The sequence below is a fragment of the Electrona antarctica genome (assembly GCF_951216825.1).
Source record: "Electrona antarctica genome assembly, contig: scaffold_217, whole genome shotgun sequence".
Taxonomy (NCBI): Eukaryota; Metazoa; Chordata; class Actinopteri; order Myctophiformes; family Myctophidae; genus Electrona; species Electrona antarctica.
In genome coordinates this window covers 126,745-152,131 of record NW_027638158.1, presented here as the reverse complement: position 1 = coordinate 152,131, position 25,387 = coordinate 126,745, and positions in this window count along the sequence as shown.

The following is a 25,387-nucleotide window of genomic DNA, read 5'->3' as shown; positions in this document are numbered from 1 at the left end:
GGGTGGCATTTTTGAAGGTTTTGGAGGATATAAAAAAAAAGGTGAAAATCACTGAAAAGCGACAGGCTATATTCCATGGTCTCGGAGCACATGCTACAGGGTGACATTTTTGAAGGTTTTGGAGGATTTAAAAAAAAGGTGAAAATCACTGAAAAGCGACAGGCTATAGTCCATGGTCTCGGAGCACATGCTATAGGGTGGCATTTTTCACGGTTTCGGAGGATTTGAAAAAAAGGTAAATCACTGAAAAGCGACAGGCTATAGTCCATGGTCTCGGAGCACATGCTACAGGGTGGAATTTTTCACGGTTTCGGAGGATTTGAAAAAAAGGTGAAATTCACTGAAAAGCGACAGGCTATAGTCCATGGTCTCGGAGCACATGCTACAGGGTGACATTTTTCACGGTTTCGGAGGATTTGAAAAAAAGGTAAATCACTGAAAAGCGACAGGCTATAGTCCATGGTCTCGGAGCACATGCTCTGTCTCTGCATCACTGTCTCTGCGTCACTCTCTCTGCGTCACTGTCTCTGCGTCACTCTCTCTGCGTCACTGTCTCTGCGTCACTCTCTCTGCGTCACTGTCTCTGCGTCACTCTCTCTGCGTCACTGTCTCTGCAATCACTGAAAAGCGACAGGCTATAGTCCATGGTCTCGGAGCACATGCTATAGGGTACCATTTTTCACGGTTTCGGAGGATTTGAAAAAAAGGTCAAAATCACTGAAAAGCGACAGGCTATAGTCCATGGTCTCGGAGCACATGCTACAGGGTGGAATTTTTCACGGTTTCGGAGGATTTGAAAAAAAGGTGAAAATCACTGAAAAGCGACAGGCTATATTCCATGGTCTCGGAGCACATGCTACATGGTGGCATTTTTCACGGTTTCGGAGGATTTGAAAAAAAGGAGAAAATCACTGAAAAGCGACAGGCTATAGTCCATGGTCTCGGAGCACATGCTACAGGTTGGCATTTTTCACGGTTTCGGAGGATTTGAAAAAAAGGTGAAAGTCACTGAAAAGCGACAGGCTATAGTCCATGGTCTCGGAGCACATGCTACAGGGTGGCATTTTTCACGGTTTCGGAGGATTTGAAAACAAGGAGAAAATCACTGAAAAGCGACAGGCTATAGTCCATGGTCTCGGAGCACATGCTACAGGGTGGAATTTTTCACGGTTTCGGAGGATTTGAAAAAAAGGTGAAAATCACTGAAAAGCGACAGGCTATATTCCATGGTCTCGGAGCACATGCTACATGGTGGCATTTTTCACGGTTTCGGAGGATTTGAAAAAAAGGTGAAAATCACTGAAAAGCGACAGGCTATAGTCCATGGTCTCGGAGCACATGCTACAGGGTGGCATTTTTCACGGTTTCGGAGGATTTGAAAAAAAGGAGAAAATCACTGAAAAGCGACAGGCTATAGTCCATGGTCTCGGAGCACATGCTACAGGGTGGCATTTTTGAAGGTTTTGGAGGATATAAAAAAAAAGGTGAAAATCACTGAAAAGCGACAGGCTATAGTCCATGGTCTCGGAGCACATGCTATAGGGTGGCATTTTTCACCGTTTCGGAGGATTTGAAAAAAAGGTGAAAATCACTGAAAAGCGACAGGCTATAGTCCATGGTCTCGGAGCACATGCTACAGGGTGGCATTTTTCACGGTTTCGGAGGATTTGAAACAAAGGTGAAAATCACTGAAAAGCGACAGGCTATAGTCCATGGTCTCGGAGCACATGCTACAGGGTGGCATTTTTCACGGTTTCGGAGGATTTGAAAAAAAGGTGAAAATCACTGAAAAGCAACAGGCTATAGTCCATGGTCTCGGAGCACATGCTACAGGGTGGCATTTTTCACGGTTTCGGAGGATTTAAAAAAAAGGTGAAAATCACTGAAAAGCGACAGGCTATAGTCCATGGTCTCGGAGCACATGCTACAGGGTGGCATTTTTGAAGGTTTTGGAGGATTTGAAAAAAAGGTGAAAATCACTGAAAAGCGACAGGCTATAGTCCATGGTCTCGGAGCACATGCTACAGGGTGGCATTTTTCACGGTTTCAGGAGGATTTGAAAAAAAGGTGAAAATCACTGAAAAGCGACAGGCTATAGTCCATGGTCTCGGAGCACATGCTACAGGGTGGAATTTTTCACGGTTTCGGAGGATTTGAAAAAAAGGTGAAAATCACTGAAAAGCGACAGGCTATATTCCATGGTCTCGGAGCACATGCTACATGGTGGCATTTTTCACGGTTTCGGAGGATTTGAAAAAAAGGTGAAAATCACTGAAAAGCGACAGGCTATAGTCCATGGTCTCGGAGCACATGCTACAGGGTGGCATTTTTCACGGTTTCGGAGGATTTGAAAAAAAGGTGAAAGTCACTGAAAAGCGACAGGCTATAGTCCATGGTCTCGGAGCACATGCTACAGGGTGGCATTTTTCACGGTTTCGGAGGATTTGAAAAAAAGGAGAAAATCACTGAAAAGCGACAGGCTATAGTCCATGGTCTCGGAGCACATGCTACAGGGTGGAATTTTTGAAGGTTTTGGAGGATATAAAAAAAAAGGTGAAAATCACTGAAAAGCGACAGGCTATATTCCATGGTCTCGGAGCACATGCTACAGGGTGACATTTTTGAAGGTTTTGGAGGATTTAAAAAAAAGGTGAAAATCACTGAAAAGCGACAGGCTATAGTCCATGGTCTCGGAGCACATGCTATAGGGTGGCATTTTTCACGGTTTCGGAGGATTTGAAAAAAAGGTAAATCACTGAAAAGCGACAGGCTATAGTCCATGGTCTCGGAGCACATGCTACAGGGTGGAATTTTTCACGGTTTCGGAGGATTTGAAAAAAAGGTGAAAGTCACTGAAAAGCGACAGGCTATAGTCCATGGTCTCGGAGCACATGCTACAGGGTGACATTTTTCACGGTTTCGGAGGATTTGAAAAAAAGGTAAATCACTGAAAAGCGACAGGCTATAGTCCATGGTCTCGGAGCACATGCTCTGTCTCTGCATCACTGTCTCTGCGTCACTCTCTCTGCGTCACTGTCTCTGCGTCACTCTCTCTGCGTCACTGTCTCTGCGTCACTCTCTCTGCGTCACTGTCTCTGCGTCACTCTCTCTGCGTCACTGTCTCTGCAATCACTGAAAAGCGACAGGCTATAGTCCATGGTCTCGGAGCACATGCTATAGGGTGGCATTTTTCACGGTTTCGGAGGATTTGAAAAAAAGGTGAAAATCACTGAAAAGCGACAGGCTATAGTCCATGGTCTCGGAGCACATGCTACAGGGTGGCATTTTTCACGGTTTCGGAGGATTTGAAACAAAGGTGAAAATCACTGAAAAGCGACAGGCTATAGTCCAGGGTCTCGGAGCACATGCTACAGGGTGGCATTTTTCACGGTTTCGGAGGATTTGAAAAAAAGGTGAAAATCACTGAAAAGCAACAGGCTATAGTCCATGGTCTCGGAGCACATGCTACAGGGTGGCATTTTTCACGGTTTCGGAGGATTTAAAAAAAAGGTGAAAATCACTGAAAAGCGACAGGCTATAGTCCATGGTCTCGGAGCACATGCTACAGGGTGGCATTTTTGAAGGTTTTGGAGGATTTGAAAAAAAGGTGAAAATCACTGAAAAGCGACAGGCTATAGTCCATGGTCTCGGAGCACATGCTACAGGGTGGCATTTTTCACGGTTTCAGGAGGATTTGAAAAAAAGGTGAAAATCACTGAAAAGCGACAGGCTATAGTCCATGGTCTCGGAGCACATGCTACAGGGTGGAATTTTTCACGGTTTCGGAGGATTTGAAAAAAAGGTGAAAATCACTGAAAAGCGACAGGCTATATTCCATGGTCTCGGAGCACATGCTACATGGTGGCATTTTTCACGGTTTCGGAGGATTTGAAAAAAAGGTGAAAATCACTGAAAAGCGACAGGCTATAGTCCATGGTCTCGGAGCACATGCTACAGGGTGGCATTTTTCACGGTTTCGGAGGATTTGAAAAAAAGGTGAAAGTCACTGAAAAGCGACAGGCTATAGTCCATGGTCTCGGAGCACATGCTACAGGGTGGCATTTTTCACGGTTTCGGAGGATTTGAAAAAAAGGAGAAAATCACTGAAAAGCGACAGGCTATAGTCCATGGTCTCGGAGCACATGCTACAGGGTGGAATTTTTGAAGGTTTTGGAGGATATAAAAAAAAAGGTGAAAATCACTGAAAAGCGACAGGCTATATTCCATGGTCTCGGAGCACATGCTACAGGGTGACATTTTTGAAGGTTTTGGAGGATTTAAAAAAAAGGTGAAAATCACTGAAAAGCGACAGGCTATAGTCCATGGTCTCGGAGCACATGCTATAGGGTGGCATTTTTCACGGTTTCGGAGGATTTGAAAAAAAGGTAAATCACTGAAAAGCGACAGGCTATAGTCCATGGTCTCGGATCACATGCTATAGGGTGGCATTTTTCACGGTTTCGGAGGATTTGAAAAAAAGGTGAAAATCACTGAAAAGCGACAGGCTATAGTCCATGGTCTCGGAGCACATGCTACAGGGTGGCATTTTTCACGGTTTCGGAGGATTTGAAACAAAGGTGAAAATCACTGAAAAGCGACAGGCTATAGTCCAGGGTCTCGGAGCACATGCTACAGGGTGGCATTTTTCACGGTTTCGGAGGATTTGAAAAAAAGGTGAAAATCACTGAAAAGCAACAGGCTATAGTCCATGGTCTCGGAGCACATGCTACAGGGTGGCATTTTTCACGGTTTCGGAGGATTTAAAAAAAAGGTGAAAATCACTGAAAAGCGACAGGCTATAGTCCATGGTCTCGGAGCACATGCTACAGGGTGGCATTTTTGAAGGTTTTGGAGGATTTGAAAAAAAGGTGAAAATCACTGAAAAGCGACAGGCTATAGTCCATGGTCTCGGAGCACATGCTACAGGGTGGCATTTTTCACGGTTTCAGGAGGATTTGAAAAAAAGGTGAAAATCACTGAAAAGCGACAGGCTATAGTCCATGGTCTCGGAGCACATGCTACAGGGTGGAATTTTTCACGGTTTCGGAGGATTTGAAAAAAAGGTGAAAATCACTGAAAAGCGACAGGCTATATTCCATGGTCTCGGAGCACATGCTACATGGTGGCATTTTTCACGGTTTCGGAGGATTTGAAAAAAAGGTGAAAATCACTGAAAAGCGACAGGCTATAGTCCATGGTCTCGGAGCACATGCTACAGGGTGGCATTTTTCACGGTTTCGGAGGATTTGAAAAAAAGGTGAAAGTCACTGAAAAGCGACAGGCTATAGTCCATGGTCTCGGAGCACATGCTACAGGGTGGCATTTTTCACGGTTTCGGAGGATTTGAAAAAAAGGAGAAAATCACTGAAAAGCGACAGGCTATAGTCCATGGTCTCGGAGCACATGCTACAGGGTGGAATTTTTGAAGGTTTTGGAGGATATAAAAAAAAAGGTGAAAATCACTGAAAAGCGACAGGCTATATTCCATGGTCTCGGAGCACATGCTACAGGGTGACATTTTTGAAGGTTTTGGAGGATTTAAAAAAAAGGTGAAAATCACTGAAAAGCGACAGGCTATAGTCCATGGTCTCGGAGCACATGCTATAGGGTGGCATTTTTCACGGTTTCGGAGGATTTGAAAAAAAGGTAAATCACTGAAAAGCGACAGGCTATAGTCCATGGTCTCGGAGCACATGCTACAGGGTGGAATTTTTCACGGTTTCGGAGGATTTGAAAAAAAGGTGAAAGTCACTGAAAAGCGACAGGCTATAGTCCATGGTCTCGGAGCACATGCTACAGGGTGACATTTTTCACGGTTTCGGAGGATTTGAAAAAAAGGTAAATCACTGAAAAGCGACAGGCTATAGTCCATGGTCTCGGAGCACATGCTCTGTCTCTGCATCACTGTCTCTGCGTCACTCTCTCTGCGTCACTGTCTCTGCGTCACTCTCTCTGCGTCACTGTCTCTGCGTCACTCTCTCTGCGTCACTGTCTCTGCGTCACTCTCTCTGCGTCACTGTCTCTGCAATCACTGAAAAGCGACAGGCTATAGTCCATGGTCTCGGAGCACATGCTATAGGGTACCATTTTTCACGGTTTCGGAGGATTTGAAAAAAAGGTCAAAATCACTGAAAAGCGACAGGCTATAGTCCATGGTCTCGGAGCACATGCTACAGGGTGGAATTTTTCACGGTTTCGGAGGATTTGAAAAAAAGGTGAAAATCACTGAAAAGCGACAGGCTATATTCCATGGTCTCGGAGCACATGCTACATGGTGGCATTTTTCACGGTTTCGGAGGATTTGAAAAAAAGGAGAAAATCACTGAAAAGCGACAGGCTATAGTCCATGGTCTCGGAGCACATGCTACAGGTTGGCATTTTTCACGGTTTCGGAGGATTTGAAAAAAAGGTGAAAGTCACTGAAAAGCGACAGGCTATAGTCCATGGTCTCGGAGCACATGCTACAGGGTGGCATTTTTCACGGTTTCGGAGGATTTGAAAACAAGGAGAAAATCACTGAAAAGCGACAGGCTATAGTCCATGGTCTCGGAGCACATGCTACAGGGTGGAATTTTTCACGGTTTCGGAGGATTTGAAAAAAAGGTGAAAATCACTGAAAAGCGACAGGCTATATTCCATGGTCTCGGAGCACATGCTACATGGTGGCATTTTTCACGGTTTCGGAGGATTTGAAAAAAAGGTGAAAATCACTGAAAAGCGACAGGCTATAGTCCATGGTCTCGGAGCACATGCTACAGGGTGGCATTTTTCACGGTTTCGGAGGATTTGAAAAAAAGGAGAAAATCACTGAAAAGCGACAGGCTATAGTCCATGGTCTCGGAGCACATGCTACAGGGTGGCATTTTTGAAGGTTTTGGAGGATATAAAAAAAAAGGTGAAAATCACTGAAAAGCGACAGGCTATAGTCCATGGTCTCGGAGCACATGCTATAGGGTACCATTTTTCACGGTTTCGGAGGATTTGAAAAAAAGGTAAATCACTGAAAAGCGACAGGCTATATTCCATGGTCTCGGAGCACATGCTATAGGGTGCCATTTTTCACGGTTTCAGAGGATTTGAAAAAAAGGTGAAAATCACTGAAAAGCGACAGGCTATAGTCCATGGTCTCGGAGCACATGCTACAGGGTGTCATTTTTCACGGTTTCGGAGGATTTGAACAAAAGGTGAAAATCACTGAAAAGCGACAGGCTATAGTCCATGGTCTACATGATACAGGGTGGAATTTTTCACGGTTTCGGAGGATTTGAAAAAAGGTGAAAGTCACTGAAAAGCGACAGGCTATAGTCCATGGTCTCGGAGCACATGCTATAGGGTGGCATTTTTCACGGTTTCGGAGGATTTGAAAAAAAGGTAAATCACTGAAAAGCGACAGGCTATAGTCCATGGTCTCGGAGCACATGCTACAGGGTGGAATTTTTCACGGTTTCGGAGGATTTGAAAAAAAGGTGAAAGTCACTGAAAAGCGACAGGCTATAGTCCATGGTCTCGGAGCACATGCTATAGGGTGGCATTTTTCACAATTTCGGAGGATCTGAAAAAAAGGTCAAAATCACTGAAAAGCGACAGGCTATAGTCCATGGTCTCGGAGCACATGCTACAGGGTGACATTTTTCACGGTTTCGGAGGATTTGAAAAAAAGGTAAATCACTGAAAAGCGACAGGCTATAGTCCATGGTCTCGGAGCACATGCTATAGAGTGCCATTTTTCACGGTTTCAGAGGATTTGAAAAAAAGGTGAAAATCACTGAAAAGCGACAGGCTATAGTCCATGGTCTCGGAGCACATGCTACAGGGTGGCATTTTTCACGGTTTCGGAGGATTTGCAAAAAAAGGTGAAAATCACTGAAAAGCGACAAGCTATAGTCCATGGTCTCGGAGCACATGCTATAGGGTGCCATTTTTCACGGTTTCGGAGGATTTGAACAAAAGGTGAAAATCACTGAAAAGCGACAGGCTATAGTCCATGGTCTACATGATACAGGGTGGAATTTTTCACGGTTTCGGAGGATTTGAAAAAAAGGTGAAAGTCACTGAAAAGCGACAGGCTATAGTCCATGGTCTCGGAGCACATGCTATAGGGTGGCATTTTTCACGGTTTCGGAGGATTTGAAAAAAAGGTAAATCAATGAAAAGCGACAGGCTATAGTCCATGGTCTCGGAGCACATGCTATAGGGTGGCATTTTTCACAATTTCGGAGGATTTGAAAAAAAGGTCAAAATCACTGAAAAGCGACAGGCTATAGTCCATGGTCTCGGAGCACATGCTATAGGGTGCCATTTTTCACGGTTTCGGAGGATTTGAAAACAAGTTGAAAATCACTGAAAAGCGACAGGCTATAGTCCATGGTCTCGGAGCACATGCTACAGGGTGGCATTTTTCACGGTTTCGGAGGATTTAAAAAAAAAGGTGAAAATCACTGAAAAGCGACAGGCTATAGTCCATGTTCTCGGAGCACATGCTACAGGGTGGCATTTTTCACGGTTTCGGAGGATTAGAAAAAAAGGTGAAAATCACTGAAAAGCGACAGGCTATAGTCCATGGTCTCGGAGCACATGCTATAGGGTGCCATAGTCCATGGTCTCGGAGCACATGCTGTAGGGTGGCATTTTTCACGGTTTCGGAGGATTTGAACAAAAGGTGAAAATCACTGAAAAGCGACAGGCTATAGTCCATGGTCTCGGAGCACATGCTACAGGGTGGCATTTTTCACGGTTTCGGAGGATTTGAAAAAAGGTGAAAATCACTGAAACGACATACTATAGTATGTCTTCTGAAACCATGAACTTTAGTATGTTGTTTGTTCATGATTTATAATTTTTTTAAAACCTGTGACGAAAAAGTGTGACGGAAAATTGTGACGAAAAAGTGTGATCATGGGCTATAGCCCATTGTCTCGAGTGATTTTCGTCTTTTTTTCAAATCCTCAAAAATGTAGATAAATGACCTGCTATAGTATTCTGTCCGATATGGGCTATAGCCCATGGTCAAAAATGATGAAAAACGAGGATTTGAAAAAAAGACGAAAATAGCTCCGAGACCATGGGCAGAAATCATTATGTAATAAATAGACTTGAGTACAAACACAGTAGGGAACCTGGGGGTTATCTATGAAAAGGCAACACAATGAGCAGAAAATTAAAATAAACCATGTAAATACAACAAATTGAGCAGAGCACTCCAGGGACTTGAACCCCGTTCTGGTAAACCAGAAGTACCACACCAGTGCCTTAGTTTGTTTTGTTGTAGTTTACAGGTACATTTTTTTCATTTTCTCTCAAATCCTGCAAAATCAGGCTATATTCCATGGTCTCAGAGCACATGCTATAGGGTACCATTTTTCACGGTTTCGGAGGATTTGAAAAAAAGGTGAAAATCACTGAAAAGCGACAGGCTATTATAGTCCATGGTCTCGGAGCACATGCTACAGGGTGGCATTTTTCACGGTTTCGGAGGATTTGAACAAAAGGTGAAAATCACTGAAAAGCGACAGGCTATAGTCCATGGTCTCGGAGCACATGCTACAGGGTGGCATTTTTCACAGTTTCGGAGGATTTGAAAAAAAGGTGAAAATCACTGAAAAGCGACAGGCTATAGCACATGCTACAGGGTGGCATTTTTCACGGTTTCGGAGGATTTGAAAAAAAGGTGAAAATCACTGAAAAGCGACAGGCTATAGTCCATGGTCTCGGAGCACATGCTACAGGGTGGCATTTTTCACGGTTTCGGAGGATTTGAAAAAAAGGTGAAAATCACTGAAAAGCGACAGGCTATAGTCCATGGTCTCGGAGCACATGCACTGTCTCTGCGTCACTCTCTCTGCGTCACTGTCTCTGCGTCACTCTCTCTGCGTCACTGTCTCTGCAATCACTGAAAAGCGACAGGTTATAGTCCATGGTCTCGGAGCACATGCTACAGGGTGACATTTTTCACGGTTTCGGAGGATTTGAAAAAAAGGTAAATCACTGAAAAGTGACAGGCTATAGTCCATGGTCTCGGAGCACATGCTATAGGGTGCCATTTTTCACGGTTTCAGAGGATTTGAAAAAAAGGTGAAAATCACTGAAAAGCGACAGGCAATAGTCCATGGTCTCGGAGCACATGCTACAGGGTGGCATTTTTCACGGTTTCGGAGGATTTGCAAAAAAAGGTGAAAATCACTGAAAAGCGACAGGCTATAGTCCATGGTCTCGGAGCACATGCTATAGGGTGCCATTTTTCACGGTTTCGGAGGATTTGAACAAAAGGTGAAAATCAATGAAAAGCGACAGGCTATAGTCCATGGTCTACATGATACAGGGTGGAATTTTTCACGGTTTCGGAGGATTTGAAAAAAAGGTGAAAGTCACTGAAAAGCGACAGGCTATAGTCCATGGTCTCGGAGCACATGCTATAGGGTGGCATTTTTCACGGTTTCGGAGGATTTGAAAAAAAGGTAAATCACTGAAAAGCGACAGGCTATAGTCCATGGTCTCGGAGCACATGCTATAGGGTGGCATTTTTCACGGTTTCGGAGGATTTGAAAAAAAGGTCAAAATCACTGAAAAGCGACAGGCTATAGTCCATGGTCTCGGAGCACATGCTATAGGGTGCCATTTTTCACGGTTTCGGAGGATTTGAAAAAAAGGTGAAAATCACTTAAAAGCGACAGGCTATAGTCCATGGTCTCGGAGCACATGCTACAGGGTGGCATTTTTCACGGTTTCGGAGGATTTGAAAAAAAAGGTGAAAATCACTGAAAAGCGACAGGCTATAGTCCATGGTCTCGGAGCACATGCTATAGGGTGGCATTTTTCACAATTTCGGAGGATTTGAAAAAAAGGTCAAAATCACTGAAAAGCGACAGGCTATAGTCCATGGTCTACATGCTACAGGGTGGAATTTTTCACGGTTTCGGAGGATTTGAAAAAAAGGTGAAAGTCACTGAAAAGCGACAGGCTATAGTCCATGGTCTCGGAGCACATGCTATAGGGTGCCATAGTCCATGGTCTCGGAGCACATGCTGTAGGGTGGCATTTTTCACGGTTTCGGAGGATTTGAACAAAAGGTGAAAATCACTGAAAAGCGACAGGCTATAGTCCATGGTCTCGGAGCACATGCTACAGGGTGGCATTTTTCACGGTTTCGGAGGATTTGAAAAAAAGGTGAAAATCACTGAAACGACATACTATAGTATGTCTTCTGAAACCATGAACTTTAGTATGTTGTTTGTTCATGATTTATAATTTTTTTTAAAACCTGTGACGAAAAAGTGTGACGGAAAATTGTGACGAAAAAGTGTGATCATGGGCTATAGCCCATTGTCTCGAGTGATTTTCGTCTTTTTTTCAAATCCTCAAAAATGTAGATAAATGACCTGCTATAGTATTCTGTCCGATATGGGCTATAGCCCATGGTCAAAAATGATGAAAAACGAGGATTTGAAAAAAAGACGAAAATAGCTCCGAGACCATGGGCAGAAATCATTATGTAATAAATAGACTTGAGTACAAACACAGTAGGGAACCTGGGGGTTATCTATGAAAAGGCAACACAATGAGCAGAAAATTAAAATAAACCATGTAAATACAACAAATTGAGCAGAGCACTCCAGGGACTTGAACCCCGTTCTGGTAAACCAGAAGTACCACACCAGTGCCTTAGTTTGTTTTGTTGTAGTTTACAGGTACATTTTTTTCATTTTCTCTCAAATCCTGCAAAATCAGGCTATATTCCATGGTCTCGGAGCACATGCTACATGGTGGCATTTTTCACGGTTTCGGAGGATTTGAAAAAAAGGTGAAAATCACTGAAACGACATACTATAGTATGTCTTCTGAAACCATGAACTTTAGTATGTTGTTTGTTCATGATTTATAATTTTTTTTAAACCTGTGACGAAAAAGTGTGACGGAAAATTGTGACGAAAAAGTGTGATCATGGGCTATAGCCCATTGTCTCGAGTGATTTTCGTCTTTTTTTCAAATCCTCAAAAATGTAGATAAATGACCTGCTATAGTATTCTGTCCGATATGGGCTATAGCCCATGGTCAAAAATGATGAAAAACGAGGATTTGAAAAAAAGACGAAAATAGCTCCGAGACCATGGGCAGAAATCATTATGTAATAAATAGACTTGAGTACAAACACAGTAGGGAACCTGGGGGTTATCTATGAAAAGGCAACACAATGAGCAGAAAATTAAAATAAACCATGTAAATACAACAAATTGAGCAGAGCACTCCAGGGACTTGAACCCCGTTCTGGTAAACCAGAAGTACCACACCAGTGCCTTAGTTTGTTTTGTTGTAGTTTACAGGTACATTTTTTTCATTTTCTCTCAAATCCTGCAAAATCAGGCTATATTCCATGGTCTCGGAGCACATGCTACATGGTGGCATTTTTCACGGTTTCGGAGGATTTGAAAAAAAGGTGAAAATCACTGAAAAGCGACAGGCTATAGTCCATGGTCTCAGAGCACATGCTATAGGGTACCATTTTTCACGGTTTCGGAGGATTTGAAAAAAAGGTGAAAATCACTGAAAAGCGACAGGCTATTATAGTCCATGGTCTCGGAGCACATGCTACAGGGTGGCATTTTTCACGGTTTCGGAGGATTTGAACAAAAGGTGAAAATCACTGAAAAGCGACAGGCTATAGTCCATGGTCTCGGAGCACATGCTACAGGGTGGCATTTTTCACAGTTTCGGAGGATTTGAAAAAAAGGTGAAAATCACTGAAAAGCGACAGGCTATAGCACATGCTACAGGGTGGCATTTTTCACGGTTTCGGAGGATTTGAAAAAAAGGTGAAAATCACTGAAAAGCGACAGGCTATAGTCCATGGTCTCGGAGCACATGCACTGTCTCTGCGTCACTCTCTCTGCGTCACTCTCTCTGCGTCACTGTCTCTGCAATCACTGAAAAGCGACAGGTTATAGTCCATGGTCTCGGAGCACATGCTACAGGGTGACATTTTTCACGGTTTCGGAGGATTTGAAAAAAAGGTAAATCACTGAAAAGTGACAGGCTATAGTCCATGGTCTCGGAGCACATGCTATAGGGTGCCATTTTTCACGGTTTCAGAGGATTTGAAAAAAAGGTGAAAATCACTGAAAAGCGACAGGCTATAGTCCATGGTCTCGGAGCACATGCTACAGGGTGGCATTTTTCACGGTTTCGGAGGATTTGCAAAAAAAGGTGAAAATCACTGAAAAGCGACAGGCTATAGTCCATGGTCTCGGAGCACATGCTATAGGGTGCCATTTTTCACGGTTTCGGAGGATTTGAACAAAAGGTGAAAATCACTGAAAAGCGACAGGCTATAGTCCATGGTCTACATGATACAGGGTGGAATTTTTCACGGTTTCGGAGGATTTGAAAAAAAGGTGAAAGTCACTGAAAAGCGACAGGCTATAGTCCATGGTCTCGGAGCACATGCTATAGGGTGGCATTTTTCACGGTTTCGGAGGATTTGAAAAAAAGGTAAATCACTGAAAAGCGACAGGCTATAGTCCATGGTCTCGGAGCACATGCTACAGGGTGGCATTTTTCACGGTTTCGGAGGATTTGAAAAAAAGGTGAAAGTCACTGAAAAGCGACAGGCTATAGTCCATGGTCTCGGAGCACATGCTATAGGGTGGCATTTTTCACGGTTTCGGAGGATTTGAAAAAAAGGACAAAATCACTGAAAAGCGACAGGCTATAGTCCATGGTCTCGGAGCACATGCTATAGGGTGCCATTTTTCACGGTTTCGGAGGATTTGAAAAAAAGGTGAAAATCACTGAAAAGCGACAGGCTATAGTCCATGGTCTCGGAGCACATGCTACAGGGTGGCATTTTTCACGGTTTCGGAGGATTTGAAAAAAAAGGTGAAAATCACTGAAAAGCGACAGGCTATAGTCCATGGTCTCGGAGCACATGCTATAGGGTGGCATTTTTCACAATTTCGGAGGATTTGAAAAAAGGTCAAAATAACTGAAAAGCGACAGGCTATAGTCCATGGTCTCGGAGCACATGCTATAGGGTGCCATAGTCCATGGTCTCGGAGCACATGCTGTAGGGTGCCATAGTCCATGGTCTCGGAGCACATGCTACAGGGTGGCATTTTTCACGGTTTCGGAGGATTTGAAAAAAATGTGAAAGTCACTGAAAAGCGACAGGCTATAGTCCATGGTCTCGGAGCACATGCTATAGGGTGGCATTTTTCACGGTTTCGGAGGATTTGAAAAAAAGGTAAATCACTGAAAAGCGACAGGCTATAGTCCATGGTCTCGGAGCGCATGCTACAGGGTGGAATTTTTCACGGTTTCGGAGGATTTGAAAAAAAGGTGAAAGTCACTGAAAAGCGACAGGCTATAGTCCATGGTCTCGGAGCACATGCTATAGGGTGGCATTTTTCACAATTTCGGAGGATTTGAAAAAAGGTCAAAATAACTGAAAAGCGACAGGCTATAGTCCATGGTCTCGGAGCACATGCTATAGGGTGCCATTTTTCACGGTTTCGGAGGATTTGAAAACAAGTTGAAAATCACTGAAAAGCGACAGGCTATAGTCCATGGTCTCGGAGCACATGCTACAGGGTGGCATTTTTCACGGTTTCGGAGGATTTGAAAAAAAGGTGAAAATCACTGAAAAGCGACAGGCTATAGTCCATGTTCTCGGAGCACATGCTACAGGGTGGCATTTTTCACGGTTTCGGAGGATTTGAAAAAAAGGTGAAAATCACTGAAAAGCGACAGGCTATAGTCCATGGTCTCGGAGCACATGCTACAGGGTGGCATTTTTCACGGTTTCGGAGGATTTGAAAAAAAGGTGAAAATCACTGAAAAGACATACTATAGTATGTCTTCTGAAACCATGAACTTTAGTATGTTGTTTGTTCATGATTTATAATTTTTTTAAAACCTGTGACGAAAAAGTGTGACGGAAAATTGTGACGAAAAAGTGTGATCATGGGCTATAGCCCATTGTCTCGAGTGATTTTCGTCTTTTTTTCAAATCCTCAAAAATGTAGATAAATGACCTGCTATAGTATTCTGTCCGATATGGGCTATAGCCCATGGTCAAAAATGAGGATTTGAAAAAAAGACGAAAATCACTCCGAGACCATGGGCAGAAATCATTATGTAATAAATAGACTTGAGTACAAACACAGTAGGGAACCTGGGGGTTATCTATGAAAAGGCAACACAATGAGCAGAAAATTTAAATAAACCATGTAAATACAACAAATTGAGCAGAGCACTCCAGGGACTTGAACCCCGTTCTGGTAAACCAGAAGTACCTCACCAGTGCCTTAGTTTGTTTTGTTGTAGTTTACAGGTAATTTTTTTTCATTTTTCTCAAATCCTGCAAAATCATGAAAAACGACATGCTATAGTATGCCGTCCAAAACCATGAACTATAGTATATCTTTTTTCATGATTTTCATATTTTATTCAAATCCTCAAATCACGACATGCTATAGTATGCCGTCCGAAATCAAATATGAGAAATGTATAACTTTGGCATGCTGCTAGTCCTACATACTTACACCTAGAAACCCCATTCAAACCTATTTAGGTTCGTCTTACGGTGGACATATTTGCCTGTAGGAGACAGGTGGTGATTATGTGATCGACAGTAAAAGGAGACAGGTGGTGATTATGTGATAGACAGTAAAAGGAGACAGGTGGTGATTATGTGATCGACAGTAAAAGGAGACAGGTGGTGATTATGTGATCGACAGTAAAAGGAGACAGGTGGTGATTATGTGATCGACAGTAAAAGGAGACAGGTGGTGATTATGTGATCGACAGTAAAAGGAGACAGGTGGTGATTGTGATCGACAGTAACAGTAAAAGGAGACAGGTGGTGATTGTGATCGACAGCAAAAGGAGACAGGTGGTGATTATGTGATCAACAGTAACAGTAAAAGGAGACAGGTGGTGATGTGATCAACAGTAACAGTAAAAGGAGACAGGTGGTGATTATGTGATCGACAGTAAAAGGAGACAGGTGGTGATTATGTGATCGACAGTAAAAGGAGACAGGTGGTGATTATGTGATCGACAGTAAAAGGAGACAGGTGGTGATTATGTGATCGACAGTAACAGTAAAAGGAGACAGGTGGTGATCACGTGATCGACAGTAACAGTAAAAGGAGACAGGTGGTGATTGTGTGGTCGACAGTAACAGTAAAAGGAGACAGGTGGTGATTATGTGATCGACAGTAACAGTAAAAGGAGACAGGTGGTGATTATGTGATCGACAGTAACAGTAAAAGGAGACCGTTGGTGATCATGTGATCGACAGTAACAGTAAAAGGAGACAGGTGGTGATTATGTGATCGACAGTAACAGTAAAAGGAGACAGGTGGTGATTATGTGATCGACAGTAACAGTAAAAGGAGACAGGTGGTGATTATGTGATCGACAGTAAAAGGAGACAGGTGGTAATTATGTGATCGACAGTAAAAGGAGACAGGTGGTGATTATGTGATCGACAGTAAAAGGAGACAGGTGGTGATTATGTGATCGACAGTAAAAGGAGACAGGTGGTGATTATGTGATCGACAGTAAAAGGAGACAGGTGGTGATTATGTGATCGACAGTAAAAGGAGACAGGTGGTAATTATGTGATCGACAGTAAAAGGAGACAGGTGGTGATTATGTGATCGACAGTAAAAGGAGACAGGTGGTGATTATGTGATCGACAGTAAAAGGAGACAGGTGGTGATTATGTGATCGACAGTAAAAGGAGACAGGTGGTGATTATGTGATCGACAGTAAAAGGAGACAGGTGGTGATTATGTGATCGACAGTAAAAGGAGACAGGTGGTGATTATGTGATCGACAGTAACAGTAAAAGGAGACAGGTGGTGATTATGTGATCGACAGTAAAAGGAGACAGGTGGTGATTATGTGATCGACAGTAACAGTAAAAGGAGACAGGTGGTGATTATGTGATCGACAGTAACAGTAAAAGGAGACAGGTGGTGATTATGTGATCGACAGTAACAGTAAAAGGAGACAGGTGGTGATTATGTGATCGACAGTAACAGTAAAAGGAGACAGGTGGTGATTGTGTGATCGACAGTAACAGTAAAAGGAGACAGGTGGTGATTATGTGATCGACAGTAACAGTAAAAGGAGACAGGTGGTGATTATGTGATCGACAGTAAAAGGAGACAGGTGGTAATTATGTGATCGACAGTAAAAGGAGACAGGTGGTGATTATGTGATCGACAGTAAAAGGAGACGGGTGGTGATTATGTGATCGACAGTAAAAGGAGACAGGTGGTGATTATGTGATCGACAGTAAAAGGAGACAGGTGGTGATTATGTGATCGACAGTAAAAGGAGACAGGTGGTGATTATGTGATCGACAGTAAAAGGAGACAGGTGGTGATTATGTGATCGACAGTAACAGTAAAAGGAGACAGGTGGTGATTATGTGATCGACAGTAACAGTAAAAGGAGACAGGTGGTGATTATGTGATCGACAGTAACAGTAAAAGGAGACAGGTGGTGATTATGTGATCGACAGTAAAAGGAGACAGGTGGTGATTATGTGATCGACAGTAAAAGGAGACAGGTGGTGATTATGTGATCGACAGTAAAAGGAGACAGGTGGTGATCATGTGATCGACAGTAACAGTAAAAGGAGACAGGTGGTGATTATGTGATCGACAGTAAAAGGAGACAGGTGGTGATTATGTGATCGACAGTAAAAGGAGACAGGTGGTGATTATGTGATCGACAGTAACAGTAAAAGGAGACAGGTGGTGATTATGTGATCGACAGTAACAGTAAAAGGAGACAGGTGGTGATTATGTGATCGACAGTAAAAGGAGACAGGTGGTGATTATGTGATCGACAGTAAAAGGAGACAGGTGGTGATTATGTGATCGACAGTAAAAGGAGACAGGTGGTGATTATGTGATCGACAGTAAAAGGAGACAGGTGGTGATTATGTGATCGACAGTAAAAGGAGACAGGTGGTGATTATGTGATCGACAGTAAAAGGAGACAGGTGGTGATTATGTGATCGACAGTAACAGTAAAAGGAGACAGGTGGTGATTATGTGATCGACAGTAACAGTAAAAGGAGACAGGTGGTGATTATGTGATCGACAGTAAAAGGAGACAGGTGGTGATTATGTGATCGACAGTAAAAGGAGACAGGTGGTGATTATGTGATCGACAGTAAAAGGAGACAGGTGGTGATTATTTGATCGACAGTAACAATAAAAGGAGACAGGTGGTGATTATGTGATCGACAGTAAAAGGAGACAGGTGGTGATTATGTGATCGACAGTAAAAGGAGACAGGTGGTGATTATGTGATCGACAGTAACAATAAAAGGAGACAGGTGGTGATTATGTGATCGACAGTAACAATAAAAGGAGACAGGTGGTGATTATGTGATCGACAGTAAAAGGAGACAGGTGGTGATTATGTGATCGACAGTAAAAGGAGACAGGTGGTGATTATGTGATCGACAGTAAAAGGAGACAGGTGGTGATCATGTGATCGACAGTAACAGTAAAAGGAGACAGGTGGTGATCATGTGATCGACAGTAAAAGGAGACAGGTGGTGATTATGTGATCGACAGTAACAGTAAAAGGAGACAGGTGGTGATCATGTGATCGACAGTAAAAGGAGACAGGTGGTGATTATGTGATCGACAGTAACAGTAAAAGGAGACAGGTGGTGATTATGTGATCGACAGTAACAGTAAAAGGAGACAGGTGGTGATTATGTGATCGACAGTAACAGTAAAAGGAGACAGGTGGTGATTATGTGATCGACAGTAACAGTGAAAGGAGACAGGTGGTGATCATGTGATCGACAGTAACAGTGAAAGGAGACAGGTGGTGATCATGTGATCGACAGTAACAGTAAAAGGAGACAGGTGGTGATTATGTGATCGACAGTAACAGTAAAAGGAGACAGGTGGTGATTATGTGATCGACAGTAACAATAAAAGGAGACAGGTGGTGATTATGTGATCGACAGTAACAGTAAAAGGAGACAGGTGGTGATTATGTGATCGACAGTAACAATAAAAGGAGACAGGTGGTGATTATGTGATCGACAGTAAAAGGAGACAGGTGGTGATTATGTGATCGACAGTAAAAGGAGACAGGTGTTGATTATGTGATCGACAGTAACAGTAAAAGGAGACAGGTGGTGATTATGTGATCGACAGTAACAGTAAAAGGAGACAGGTGGTGATTATGTGATCGACAGTAAAAGGAGACAGGTGGTGATTATGTGATCGACAGTAAAAGGAGACAAGTGGTGATTATGTGATCGACAGTAAAAGGAGACAGGTGGTGATTATGTGATCGACAGTAAAAGGAGACAGGTGGTGATTATGTGATCGACAGTAAAAGGAGACAGGTGGTGATCATGTGATCGACAGTAAAAGGAGACAGGTGGTGATCATGTGATCGACAGTAAAAGGAGACAGGTGGTGATTATGTGATAGACAGTAACAGTAAAAGGAGACAGGTGGTGATTATGTGATCGACAGTAAAAGGAGAAAGGTGGTGATTATGTGATCGACAGTAAAAGGAGACAGGTGGTGATTATGTGATCGACAGTAAAAGGAGACAGGTGGTGATTATGTGATCGACAGTAAAAGGAGACAGGTGGTGATCATGTGATCGACAGTAACAGTAAAAGGAGACAGGTGGTGATCATGTGATCGACAGTAAAAGGAGACAGGTGGTGATTATGTGATCGACAGTAACAGTAAAAGGAGACAGGTGGTGATCATGTGATCGACAGTAAAAGGAGACAGGTGGTGATTATGTGATCGACAGTAACAGTAAAAGGAGACAGGTGGTGATTATGTGATCGACAGTAACAGTAAAAGGAGACAGGTGGTGATTATGTGATCGACAGTAACAGTAAAAGGAGACAGGTGGTGATTATGTGATCGACAGTAACAGTGAAAGGAGACAGGTGGTGATCATGTGATCGACAGTAACAGTGAAAGGAGACAGGTGGTGATCATGTGATCGACAGTAACAGTAAAAGGAGACAGGTGGTGATCATGTGATCGACAGTAACAGTAAAAGGAGACAGGTGGTGATTATGTGATCGACAGTAACAGTAAAAGGAGACAGGTGGTGATTATGTGATCGACAGTAACAGTAAAAGGAGACAGGTGGTGATTATGTGATCGACAGTAACAGTAAAAGGAGACAGGTGGTGATCATGTGATCGACAGTAACAGTAAAAGGAGACAGGTGGTGATTATGTGATTGACAGTAAAAGGAGACAGGTGGTGATTATGTGATCGACAGTAAAAGGAGACAGGTGGTGATTATGTGATCGACAGTAAAAGGAGACAGATGGTGATCATGTGATCGACAGTAACAGTAAAAGGAGACAGGTGGTGATTATGTGATCGACAGTAAAAGGAGACAGGTGGTGATTATGTGATCGACAGTAAAAGGAGACAGGTGGTGATTATGTGATCGACAGTAAAAGGAGACAGGTGGTAATTATGTGATCGACAGTAAAAGGAGACAGGTGGTGATTATGTGATCGACAGTAAAAGGAGACAGGTGGTGATTATGTGATCGACAGTAAAAGGAGACAGGTGGTGATTATGTGATCGACAGTAAAAGGAGACAGGTGGTGATTATGTGATCGACAGTAAAAGGAGACAGGTGGTGATTAAGTGATCGACAGTAACAGTAAAAGGAGACAGGTGGTGATTATGTGATCGACAGTAAAAGGAGACAGGTGGTGATTATGTGATCGACAGTAAAAGGAGACAGGTGGTGATTATGTGATCGACAGTAACAGTAAAAGGAGACAGGTGGTGATTATGTGATCGACAGTAACAGTAAAAGGAGACAGGTGGTGATTATGTGATCGACAGTAAAAGGAGACAGGTGGTGATTATGTGATCGACAGTAAAAGGAGACAGGTGGTGATTATGTGATCGACAGTAACAGTAAAAGGAGACAGGTGGTGATTATGTGATCGACAGCAACAGTAAAAGGGTGGTGATTATGTGATCGACAGTAACAGTAAAAGGAGACAGGTGGTGATCATGTGATCGACAGTAACAGTAAAAGGAGACAGGTGGTGATTATGTGATCGACAGTAAAAGGAGACAGGTGGTGATTATGTGATCGACAGTAAAAGGAGACAGGTGGTGATTATGTGATCGACAGTAACAGTAAAAGGAGACAGGTGGTGATCATGTGATCGACAGTAACAGTAAAAGGAGACAGGTGGTGATTATGTGATCGACAGTAAAAGGAGACAGGTGGTGATTATGTGATCGACAGTAAAAGGAGACAGGTGGTGATTATGTGATCGACAGTAACAGTAAAAGGAGACAGGTGGTGATTATGTGATCGACAGTAAAAGGAGACAGGTGGTGATTATGTGATCGACAGTAACAGTAAAAGGAGACAGGTGGTGATTATGTGATCGACAGTAACAGTAAAAGGAGACAGGTGGTGATTATGTGATCGACAGTAACAGTAAAAGGAGACAGGTGGTGATTGTGTGATCGACAGTAACAGTAAAAGGAGACAGGTGGTGATCATGTGATCGACAGTAACAGTAAAAGGAGACAGGTGGTGATCATGTGATCGACAGTAACAGTAAAAGGAGACAGGTGGTGATTATGTGATCGACAGTAAAAGGAGACAGGTGGTGATTATGTGATCGACAGTAAAAGGAGACAGGTGGTGATTATGTGATCGACAGTAACAGTAAAAGGAGACAGGTGGTGATTATGTGATCGACAGTAACAGTAAAAGGAGACAGGTGGTGATTATGTGATCGACAGTAACAGTAAAAGGAGACAGGTGGTGATTATGTGATCGACAGTAACAGTAAAAGGAGACAGGTGGTGATTATGTGATCGACAGTAACAGTAAAAGGAGACAGGTGGTGATTGTGTGATCGACAGTAACAGTAAAAGGAGACAGGTGGTGATCATGTGATCGACAGTAACAGTAAAAGGAGACAGGTGGTGATCATGTGATCGACAGTAACAGTAAAAGGAGACAGGTGGTGATCATGTGATCGACAGTAACAGTAAAAGGAGACAGGTGGTGATTATGTGATCGACAGTAACAGTAAAAGGAGACAGGTGGTGATTATGTGATCGACAGTAACAGTAAAAGGAGACAGGTGGTGATTATGTGATCGACAGTAACAGTAAAAGGAGACAGGTGGTGATTGTGTGGTCGACAGTAACAGTAAAAGGAGACAGGTGGTGATTATGTGATCAACAGTAACAGTAAAAGGAGACAGGTGGTGATTATGTGATCAACAGTAACAGTAAAAGGAGACAGGTGGTGATTATGTGATCAACAGTAAAAGGAGACAGGTGGTGATTATGTGATCGACAGTAAAAGGAGACAGGTGGTGATTATGTGATCGACAGTAAAAGGAGACAGGTGGTGATTATGTGATCGACAGTAACATTAAAAGGAGACAGGTGGTGATTGTGTGATCGACAGTAAAAGGAGACAGGTGGTGATTATGTGATCGACAGTAAAAGGAGACAGGTGGTGATTATGTGATCGACAGTAAAAGGAGACAGGTGGTGATTATGTGATCGACAGTAACAGTAAAAGGAGACAGGTGGTGATTATGTGATCGACAGTAACAGTAAAAGGAGACAGGTGGTGATTATGTGATCGACAGTAACAGTAAAAGGAGACAGGTGGTGATTATGTGATCGACAGTAACAGTAAAAGGAGACAGGTGGTGATTATGTGATCGACAGTAACAGTAAAAGGAGACAGGTGGTGATTATGTGATCAACAGTAAAAGGAGACAGGTGGTGATTATGTGATCGACAGTAACAGTAAAATGAGACAGGTGGTGATTGTGTGATCGACAGTAACAGTAAAAGGAGACAAGTGGTGATCATGTGATCGACAGTAACAGTAAAAGGAGACAAGTGGTGATCATGTGATCGACAGTAACAGTAAAAGGAGACAGGTGGTGATTATGTGATCGACAGTAACAGTAAAAGGAGACAGGTGGTGATTATGTGATCGACAGTAACAGTAAAAGGAGACATGTGGTGATCATGTGATCGACAGTAAAAGGAGACAGGTGGTGATTATGTGATCGACAGTAACAGTGAAAGGAGACAGGTGGTGATCATGTGATCGACAGTAAAAGGTGACAGGTGGTGATTATGTGATCGACAGTAACAGTAAAAGGAGACAGGTGGTGATCATGTGATCGACAGTAAAAGGTGACAGGTGGTGATTATGTGATCGACAGTAACAGTAAAAGGAGACAGGTGGTGATCATGTGATCGACAGTAAAAGGAGACAGGTGGTGATTATGTGATCGACAGCAACAGTAAAAGGAGACAGGTGGTGATTATGTGATCGACAGTAACAGTAAAAGGAGACAGGTGGTGATTATGTGATCGACAGTAACAGTAAAAGGAGACAGGTGGTGATTATGTGATCGACAGTAACAGTAAAAGGAGACAGGTGGTGATCATGTGATCGACAGTAACAGTAAAAGGAGACAGGTGGTGATCATGTGATCGACAGTTAAAGGAGACAGGTGGTGATCATGTGATCGACAGTAAAAGGAGACAGGTGGTGATCATGTGATCGACAGTAACAGTAAAAGGAGACAGGTGGTGATCATGTGATCGACAGTAACAGTAAAAGGAGACAGGTGGTGATTATGTGATCGACAGGAACAGTAAAAGGAGACAGGTGGTGATTATGTGATCGACAGTAAAAGGAGACAGGTGGTGATTATGTGATCGACAGTAAAAGGAGACAGGTGGTGATTATGTGATCGACAGTAAAAGGAGACAGGTGGTGATTATGTGATCGACAGTAAAAGGAGACAGGTGGTGATTATGTGATCGACAGTAAAAGGAGACAGGTGGTGATTATGTGATCGACAGTAAAAGGAGACAGGTGGTGATTATGTGATCGACAGTAAAAGGAGACAGGTGGTGATTATGTGATCGACAGTAACAGCAAAAGGAGACAGGTGGTGATCATGTGATCGACATTAAAAGGTGACAGGTGGTGATCATGTGATCGACAGTAAAAGGAGACAGGTGGTGATTATGTGATCGACAGTAAAAGGAGACAGGTGGTGATTATGTGATCGACAGTAAAAGGAGACAGGTGGTGATTATGTGATCGACAGTTAAAGGAGACAGGTGGTGATTATGTGATCGACAGTAACAGTAAAAGGAGACAGGTGGTGATTATGTGATCGACAGTTAAAGGAGACAGGTGGTGATTATGTGATCGACAGCAACAGTAAAAGGAGACAGGTGGTGATTATGTGATCGACAGTTAAAGGAGACAGGTGGTGATTATGTGATCGACAGCAACAGTAAAAGGAGACAGGTGGTGATTATGTGATCGACAGTTAAAGGAGACAGGTGGTGATCATGTGATCGACAGTAACAGTAAAAGGAGACAGGTGGTGATTATGTGATCGACAGTAACAGTAAAAGGAGACAGGTGGTGATTATGTGATCGACAGTAACAGTAAAAGGAGACAGGTGGTGATTATGTGATCGACAGTTAAAGGAGACAGGTGGTGATCATGTGATCGACAGTAACAGTAAAAGGAGACAGGTGGTGATCATGTGATCGACAGTAACAGTAAAAGGACAGGTGGTGATCATGTGATCGACAGTAACAGCAAAAGGAGACAGGTGGTGATTATGTGATTGACAGTAACAGTAAAAGGAGACAGGTGGTGATTATGTGATCGACAGTAACAGCAAAAGGAGACAGGTGGTGATTATGTGATTGACAGTAACAGTAAAAGGAGACAGGTGGTGATTATGTGATCGACAGTAACAGTAAAAGGAGACAGGTGGTGATTATGTGATCGACAGTAACAGTAAAAGGAGACAGGTGGTGATCATGTGATCGACAGTAACAGTAAAAGGAGACAGGTGGTGATTATGTGATCGACAGTAAAAGGAGACAGGTGGTGATTATGTGATCGACAGTAACAGTAAAAGGAGACAGGTGGTGATTATGTGATCGACAGTAACAGTAAAAGGAGACAGGTGGTGATTATGTGATCGACAGTAAAAGGAGACAGGTGGTGATTATGTGATCGACAGTAACAGTAAAAGGAGACAGGTGGTGATTATGTGATCGACAGTAACAGTAAAAGGAGACAGGTGGTGATTATGTGATCGACAGTAACAGTAAAAGGAGACAGGTGGTGATTATGTGATCGACAGTAACAGTAAAAGGAGACAGGTGGTGATTATGTGATCGACAGTAAAAGGAGACAGGTGGTGATTATGTGATCGACAGTAACAGTAAAAGGAGACAGGTGGTGATTATGTGATCGACAGTAACAGTAAAAGGAGACAGGTGGTGATTATGTGATCGACAGTAA